Consider the following 7714-nt stretch of genomic DNA (forward strand, 5'->3'; position numbering starts at 1 on the left):
TCTGGTACTCTATTACTATTTACTACCCAACTCTGAACTCTTAGAACTGGTGCGGAATCATTTCTACTTTGTGAGATTAGTTTATACCCCGACAGGTCGGCCACATTATTCCTTTTGGAGGGTTTTAGTCACGGTTTTCGTCTGCCCATTTCGGATTCGGTGCATGTGGTGGCGCGCCAGAATTTGAAATCGGCTCGCGAATTCCCGCATGAGGTTTGGCGGAAGGTGGACGCGGAGATTGGCTTGGGGCGCATGTGTGGGCCCTACGCCGTTCCCCCTCTTCCCGCCTTGTGCATCTCCCCCATGGGGGTGGTGCCCAAGAAGGCCCCGGGTAAGTTCCGCCTGATACAGCACCTCATGGTGGTTCGGTTAATGACTCCATTCTCGAGGCCGTGTGCAGAGTACGTTATCAGTCTTTTGATGAGGCTCTGCACTTGGTTTGGGACTGTGGTCCGGGTGCCCTGTTGGCAAAATTAGACGTGGAGTCGGCTTTTCGGCTTCTTCCCCTGCACCCTGATTCCCTGCGGTTTCTGGGTTTCAAATTGGGTGCCGAGTTTTACGTGGATCGGTGTCTCCCCATGGGCTGTTCAGTCTCCTGCGCCTATTTTGAGAGATTTAGCACTTTTTTGCATTGGTGCGTCCAGGCCGCCTCCGGTCACCCAGGGGTTGCTCACTACCTGGACGATTTTCTCTTTATTGGTCTGGGAGGCAGTTCTGTCTGTGGCGATATTTTGTCGGTTGCCAGGCCCTTGTTCGAAGGGTTGGGGGTTTCCGTTGCGCCGGACAAGTGCGAGGGCACCACTAGTTGTCTGAGCTATCTGGGGATTGAGATAGACACCGTGGCGGGTTGCTGTCGCCTCCCCGCTGATAAAGTGCGGAAGCTTTTAGGTTTAATTGACGATTGTTTGGGTAGGCGTAGGGTGCGGCTTAAGCAGGTGCAGTCGTTGCTGGGCTCCTTCAACTTTGCGTGCAGGATTATTCCCATGGGTAGGGTTTTCTGTTGCAAACTTGAACGGGCCACTGCGGGGACGGTCAGGCAGCATCACACAGTATACCTCTCCCGCGAGATCAGGGATGATTTGCGAGTTTGGTCTTCTTTCCTTGTGTCCTTCAACAGGGAGGTTTTGTGGCCTCCCCCTCGTTGTTCCAACGGTTGGCTCCAGTTGTTCACGGATGCCTCGGGCAGTCATGGCTTTGGGGCCTTTTTTGCCGGGTCCTGGTGCGCTGCTGCTTGGCCGCCTTCTTGGGTTGCACGGGGTTTCACTAGGAACCTCCTGTTGCTGGAATTGTTTCCAATCATTGTTGCCCTGGAGTTGTGGGCCTGCCAGTTTTCGAATCGGGACATTTCGTTCCATTGCGACAACTTGGGAGTGGTGCATGCTATCAGTAATCAGCGTTCTTCTTCTCCCCAGGCTTTGCAGCTGTTGCGACATCTCGTGCTTGTCTGCTTGCGGCGCAGTATTAATTTCAGGGCCCGTCACGTTCCCGGAATCGACAATGGGATTGCGGATGCTTTGTCTCGGTTTCAGTTTAATAAGTTCCGTGAGTTGGTTCCGGGAGCGGCGGCGGAGGGTTTACCGTGCCCGCCTTCTGTCTGGCAGATTGTCGAGTCGGGTTAGCTGCCCTGGCCAGGTGTGCGTTAGCTCCTTCCACGCTCAGGGTGTATGATGCGGCCTGTCGTGATTGGTCGGCCTTTCAAAGTAGGTACGGTACGGCAGGTGAGTCCCCGGTAGACGTTTTGACGGGCTTGGTTTGGGAACATTATCAAGGGGGTAGGTCCAAAGCGGCCATGTCTTCTGCCCTTGCGGGCATTTCCTTTCACTCTCGGCTCCACGGGATGACGGACCCCACTGGGTCTTTTGTCCTTTCCAGAGCGCTTAAGGGATGGGACGGACTCCCATAGGCCCGTAACTTTGCAGCTTCTAACGGAGTTGCTGGGTGTGCTGCCTCGAATTGCGGCCTCGGAGTTCGAGATGGCCCTTTTTAGATTTGCTTTTGCCTTAGCTTTCTTTGGGGCTTTCAGGGTGAGCGAGTTAGTGGCGAACAGTAAGTCCTCCCGGGATTCCGGTATGCTTTACGGAAATGTGCGCCTGCAGGATGGCCTGTTGCTCTGTAGGATTGTGCGGTCCAAGACAGATCAAACAGGTCGGGGTCGCTGGGTGTCCTTGGAGGCCCAGGGGGATGCGGGTGTCTGCCCGCTGCGCCTGGCGCAGGAGTATTTCCGGGCGAGGCCTCCGGGGGCGACCAGTTGCTAGTGCACGCGCACGCTGGTCCTCTTACTAAGTTCCAATTTGCTTCGGTGTTTAAGAAATGTTTGGAGGCCTTGGGTTTGCGCTGTGCGGACTTCGGTACCCATTCCTTTAGGATTGGGGCGGCTACACATGCTGCAGCTACGGGCTCCTCCCCGGCGGCTATTCGGGAGCTGGGCCGTTGGAAGTCTGCCTCCTATAGGTCTTATGTTTATTTTGATAAGATTTAAGTGCGCCTGTTGCGCTAACCCAAAAACTTGTTTACTCGTCTGTTTTTGAACGAGTAGCGTTCAGGAATCGAGGGTGTGAAGTGAATTTTTACATTTTCCTCCGAGGGGGCCTAATTTCAATTGGCTATACTCTGAAGGTCCACGGGCGTTTTTTTGAGTTTTCTCCTTCACTTGGGTTATTTCTTTTTCTTGCATTTGTTTTCTATGTATTGTATTTAAATTTTTCTGATGTTAGGATGTTCTTTTTCAGCCGTCGTCGATTTTGGGGAGCAAGTGTGGCTGGTTGGCCACTCTTAAATTTTTTGGGCGGCAAGACATCCCATGGCACTTAGGTCGGCTGACGTTTTTGGGGCCAGGGAGTTTCTTTGGTTAGGTGTTCGTGGTATGCTTTGGGGTGATTTGTTGCAGCTCCTTTTTCACCGTGAGAGCCGCTGGGGTCGCCCCAGCTGTATTGTGCTGCATTTGGGCGGCAACGAATTGGGTCGAGTTAAAGGCATCGACCTAATTTTGTCTATTAAGGCAGATTTGGTGGCAATTCGTTGTCACTGGCCGGGAGTCCGGATTGTGTGGTCTGAAATAGTCCCGCGTTTTCATTGGAGGGGTGCGGTGCGTTTCTCGGCTCTTGAGAACGCCCGCAAGAAGGTGAATTCGGCGGTGTCACTGTTTGTTAGGGCCATAGGTGGAGTGGCTGTCAGGCATCCTTTGCTTGTGCTGCGTAATAGGCAGTTCTACAAGGAGTATGGGGTTCACCTTTCTCTGGCCGGAGTTCAGGTTTTCCTAGATGATGTTTTTGGTCCTTTTCATTAGGGGTCTTTTAGTTTTTCTTTGTTTCTTGTTTGGATGGCAGTGGCGTTTTGTTAAACCTTTGTGGCGGGAAGTTGCTACCAACCAGCAGTCAGATAGGCATAAGTGGTCATTGTGGGGCACCCTCTTTAGAAGGACGGCAGGTGTGTCCTTACCTTGCGGGTGGACATTTAGACGTTCCCCTGCGAGAACAGAACGTTTGCCAGAGATAAGAGTGGTGAGGCCAGCACAATGCGGGTTATGCAGGTAGGAGGCGGTGTTGGTGGTTAGTGTTAGGCGCCGGGGTCCGCTTGTCTGCGCAGCCCGGCGCCTAGCAACCAGAGACGCCGTGCGCGTACAGCCGCCGGCTCCCTAGCAACGCTAGACGCCGGGCGCGCTGAGCCGCACGGACCCTAGCAACGGGGACGCCACTGGCGGACCGCGTTCCCCATTGCTAGGCTTTAGGAAATTAAGATATTCACCTGCTCTCTGGCCGTGCAGCAAGGCAGCTGCACGGCATTTATTCTAATCAGCCTTTAGCAGCTGATTGGAGGAATCCTTGTTAAATACACTCCCAGGGCTTCTCACAGACGCCGGTAATAGCTTCCTGCATGCTGCCTTTGTTTGCTGAGAGTCTGTTTCCAGTCCTGCTGTATCCGGTCATTCCAGTCCTCAGAAGTCCGGTATTCGGGAGTTGTCATCTCATCCCAAGAGGTCGTTTGGTTCCCTGGAGTCCTGACTGATCACCGTTTTATATCTAGTGGTGTTCGTGAGTTGCGGCTCTGCCGTGTGTTGCAGCTCAGCCGCTTTACCTTTTATATTTTGTGTTTGGAGCATTTGCGGAGGGTTCCGCTTCCACAAGTCCTCTCTGGTACTCGGCGGTGCCGGGTAGGAGTATTGGACAAGTGGATATTTTGGTTGTCCTTTTCCCTGGCGGTTTCTCCGCACATATTATAGTTTTGAGTTTGCTTAGCCCCTGGCCTGGTTGTTTAGTTAGAGGGCCTCTTGTTATCACCCTGTCTCGGGTTTCCCTTTGTCTCTCATTAAGACCGGGGGGCATCGAAGTTGGGCAGACATAATCCGCCCTTCAAACGCGGCTGCCAAGGGCTCAAGAAACCATAGTCTCGCAGGGGATTTCTGACAACACGGGTGAGACAACAGAGTTAGGGCGCCAGGGGCTATTTTCCTGTCCTGCTCCCTTCCCCAGCATTCCGTTCCAGTGCTCCGGTCCTTGCCATAAGATCTCCTCTGACCAGAGTGCTGGAATCATAACATTATTACCAGCCATACCAAAACTTAAAATTAAACGGGGTTTAATTTTTTCTCATTCAGTTTTGTGAGAGTTTATCGTCGGCATCATGAATCCAACAGGTTTAGGGCCAAATCCTGGTCAGCTCTTAGTCAGCCAGATTCAAGAACTTACTCAGATGGTTCAGGATCTTTCTCTTCGGGTGAAGTCGCAGGAAGATCTTTTGCGAGCTTCCCCAAGGGTAGTCCCTGAACCAAAGATGCATTTGCCTGACTGTTTTTCTGGTGATAGAAAAGAGTTTTTTAATTTTAAAGAATCCTGTAAGCTTTATTTTCGCTTAAGACCGACTTCCTCGGGTACTGAATCTAAGCGGGTTGGGATTATTATTTCTTTGCTCCTGGGGGATCCTCAGACCTGGGCATTTGGTTTAAGAGCAGAGGATCCGGCATTGTTGTCAGTTGACGCTTTTTTTGAGTCTTTAGGGCTCTTGTATGATGACCCTGATAGAGAGGCGTCCGCTGAAAGTCAGTTGCGCGCTCTCAGACAGGGTAGAAATCCTGTGGAGGTTTATTGTACGGAGTTTCGCCATTGGTCGAACGACTGTGGCTGGAATGACCCAGCCCTGCGCAGTCAGTTTCGCCTCGGCTTATCAGAGTCTATAAAAGACAGTCTCCTTCAGTACCCCGCTCCTGAGACTCTCGATAAACTCATGGAGCTTTCTATTAAGATTGATCGTCGTCTCAGAGAGCGGAGGGCTGAAAAAGGAGCACCTGTAAGGTGAAGTCCGTGTGTATATTCCATTCCTGAAGACGTAGAGGAGCCCATGCAGATGGGTCTCTCCCGGCTGTCTCCTGAAGAAAGAGCCAGAAGGCAAAATTCTGGTCTTTGTCTGTACTGTGGGGGTAAGGGACATTTTGCTCGTAATTGTCCGAACAAGTCGGGAAATGCTTTGACCAGGTGAATTGTGAGGGGGTTCACCTAGGTCTGCAGCTTATCTCCTCGAATAACTCCCTTTTAGTCCCAGTTAAAGTTTCCTTTGGCAGCCTCAGTTCTTCGGTGTCGGCTTTTGTTGACAGTGGAGCTGCAGGAAACTTTATGGATTTAACTTGGGCTAAGGCCTTAGGCATTCCTCAGTTACCTTTGGGTAGGTGTGTCACCATGCATGGCTTAGATGGGAGTCCGCTGTCTAATGGGATTATTTCTCTCCATACACCCCCTGTACTACTTACAGTAGGAGCTCTACATTCCGAGAAAATCGAGTTCTTTCTTACACATTGCCCAGCAGTTCCAGTTGTTCTGGGTCACCCTTGGCTGGCCTTTCATAATCCCACCATTGATTGGCAGTCGGGGGAGATTTCACAATGGGGTACTTTTTGTGATAAGGAATGTATCACGTTTCCAGTCAGAGTAGCAGCTATCATTCCAGAACTCATTCCGGTGGAATACCAGGAGTTTGCTGATGTTTTCTCCAAAGGCAATGCGGACATTCTGCCTCCCCATCGGCCTTATGATTGTGCTATTGAGTTAATTCCTGGTGCCGCATTGCCAAAGGGAAGATTATATGCATTATCCGGGCCAGAAACTGCGGCTATGAATGATTATGTAAAGGAGAGCCTTGAGAAAGGATTTATTAGACCATCAAAATCTCCTTTAAGTGCAGGCTTCTTCTTTGTGGAGAAAAAGGATGGCTCGCTTAGACCTTGCATTGATTTTAGAGCCCTGAATAAGATCTCAGTTAAAAACACCTATCCTTTGCCGTTGATTTCTGTACTCTTTGATCAGTTACGTTCTGCTGTGATTTTTTCTAAAATTGACCTTAGAGGAGCGTACAACCTCATCCGAATTAAATCTGGAGATGAGTGGAAAACGGCCTTCAGTACTCAGTCGGGTCACTACGAATACCTGGTGATGCCGTTCGGCCTGTCCAATGCTCCAGCAGTTTTTCAAGACCTCATTAACGATGTGCTCCGTGACTTCCTAGGGAAATTCGTGGTCGTCTACTTAGACGACATCCTGATTTTTTCTGAATCAATGGAACAACATGTTACCCAGGTGCGTCTGGTTCTTCAAAAGTTACGCGAGAATCATTTATATGCCAAGCTGGAGAAGTGTGAGTTTCATGTCACGGAAGTATCTTTTTTAGGGTACATAATTTCCCCTCAGGGATTTTCCATGGAACCAAAGAAACTCCAGGCCATCCTTAGTTGGGCGCAACCCACCAATTTAAAAGCAATTCAGCGCTTTTTAGGGTTTGCAAATTATTATAGGAGGTTCATTCATTCTTTTTCTGACCTGGTTGCTCCCATTGTAGCTCTGACAAAGAAAGGAGCGGATCCTACCAACTGGTCGCGTGAAGCTGAGTTGTCCTTCTGGGCCTTGAAACAAGCCTTTGTCTCGGCTCCAGTCCTCAGACATCCTAATCCGGAATTGCCCTTTGTGGTGGAGGTCGATGCCTCGGAGGTTGGAGTGGGGGCTATCCTTTCTCAAAAGGATCCGGAGTCTCTGGAGTTACATCCTTGTGCCTTTATGTCCAGGAAATTCTCCTCCGCTGAATCCAACTATGACGTTGGTAATCGGGAGTTACTGGCGGTAAAGGGGGCTTTCGAGGAGTGGAGGCATTGGCTGGAGGGAGCAAAACATACTATTTCGGTATTGACTGACCATAAGAACATGCAATACATTGAATCGGCTAAGCGGCTTAATGCCCGGCAGGCACGTTGGGCATTATTTTTTACGCGTTTCAAATTTATAATCACTTTCAGGCCTGGTTCCAAGAATACTAAGGCTGATGCCCTGTCACGTAGCTTTCTTCCGGTTCACAATAACAATCCTGTTACCCCCATACTTCCATCTTCGGTCATCTGGGCGGGCCTCACACAAGATTTATTTACCCAGTTAAAACAGCTTCAACACCAAGCTCCTAGAATTACTCCTGCTGGTCGTCTTTACGTCCCTGAGTTTTTGAGAGCTACTGTTTTAACGGAATTCCATGATAACAAAGTTTCAGGGCCTCCAGGAGTCTCTAAGACATTGGAGTTAGTCTCTCGCTCAGTATGGTGGCCTGGTCTTTCTAAAGACGTCAAGGAATTTGTTTATTCATGTCAGGTTTGTGCACAGCATAAGGTTCCCCGTTCCTTGCCCATCGGGCAACTTATGCCCTTAAATGTTCCTCTCAGGCCGTGGTCTCATATTTCCATGGATTT

This window comes from Pseudophryne corroboree, chromosome 2 (genome assembly GCF_028390025.1).
Source record: "Pseudophryne corroboree isolate aPseCor3 chromosome 2, aPseCor3.hap2, whole genome shotgun sequence".
Lineage (NCBI taxonomy): Eukaryota > Metazoa > Chordata > Amphibia > Anura > Myobatrachidae > Pseudophryne > Pseudophryne corroboree.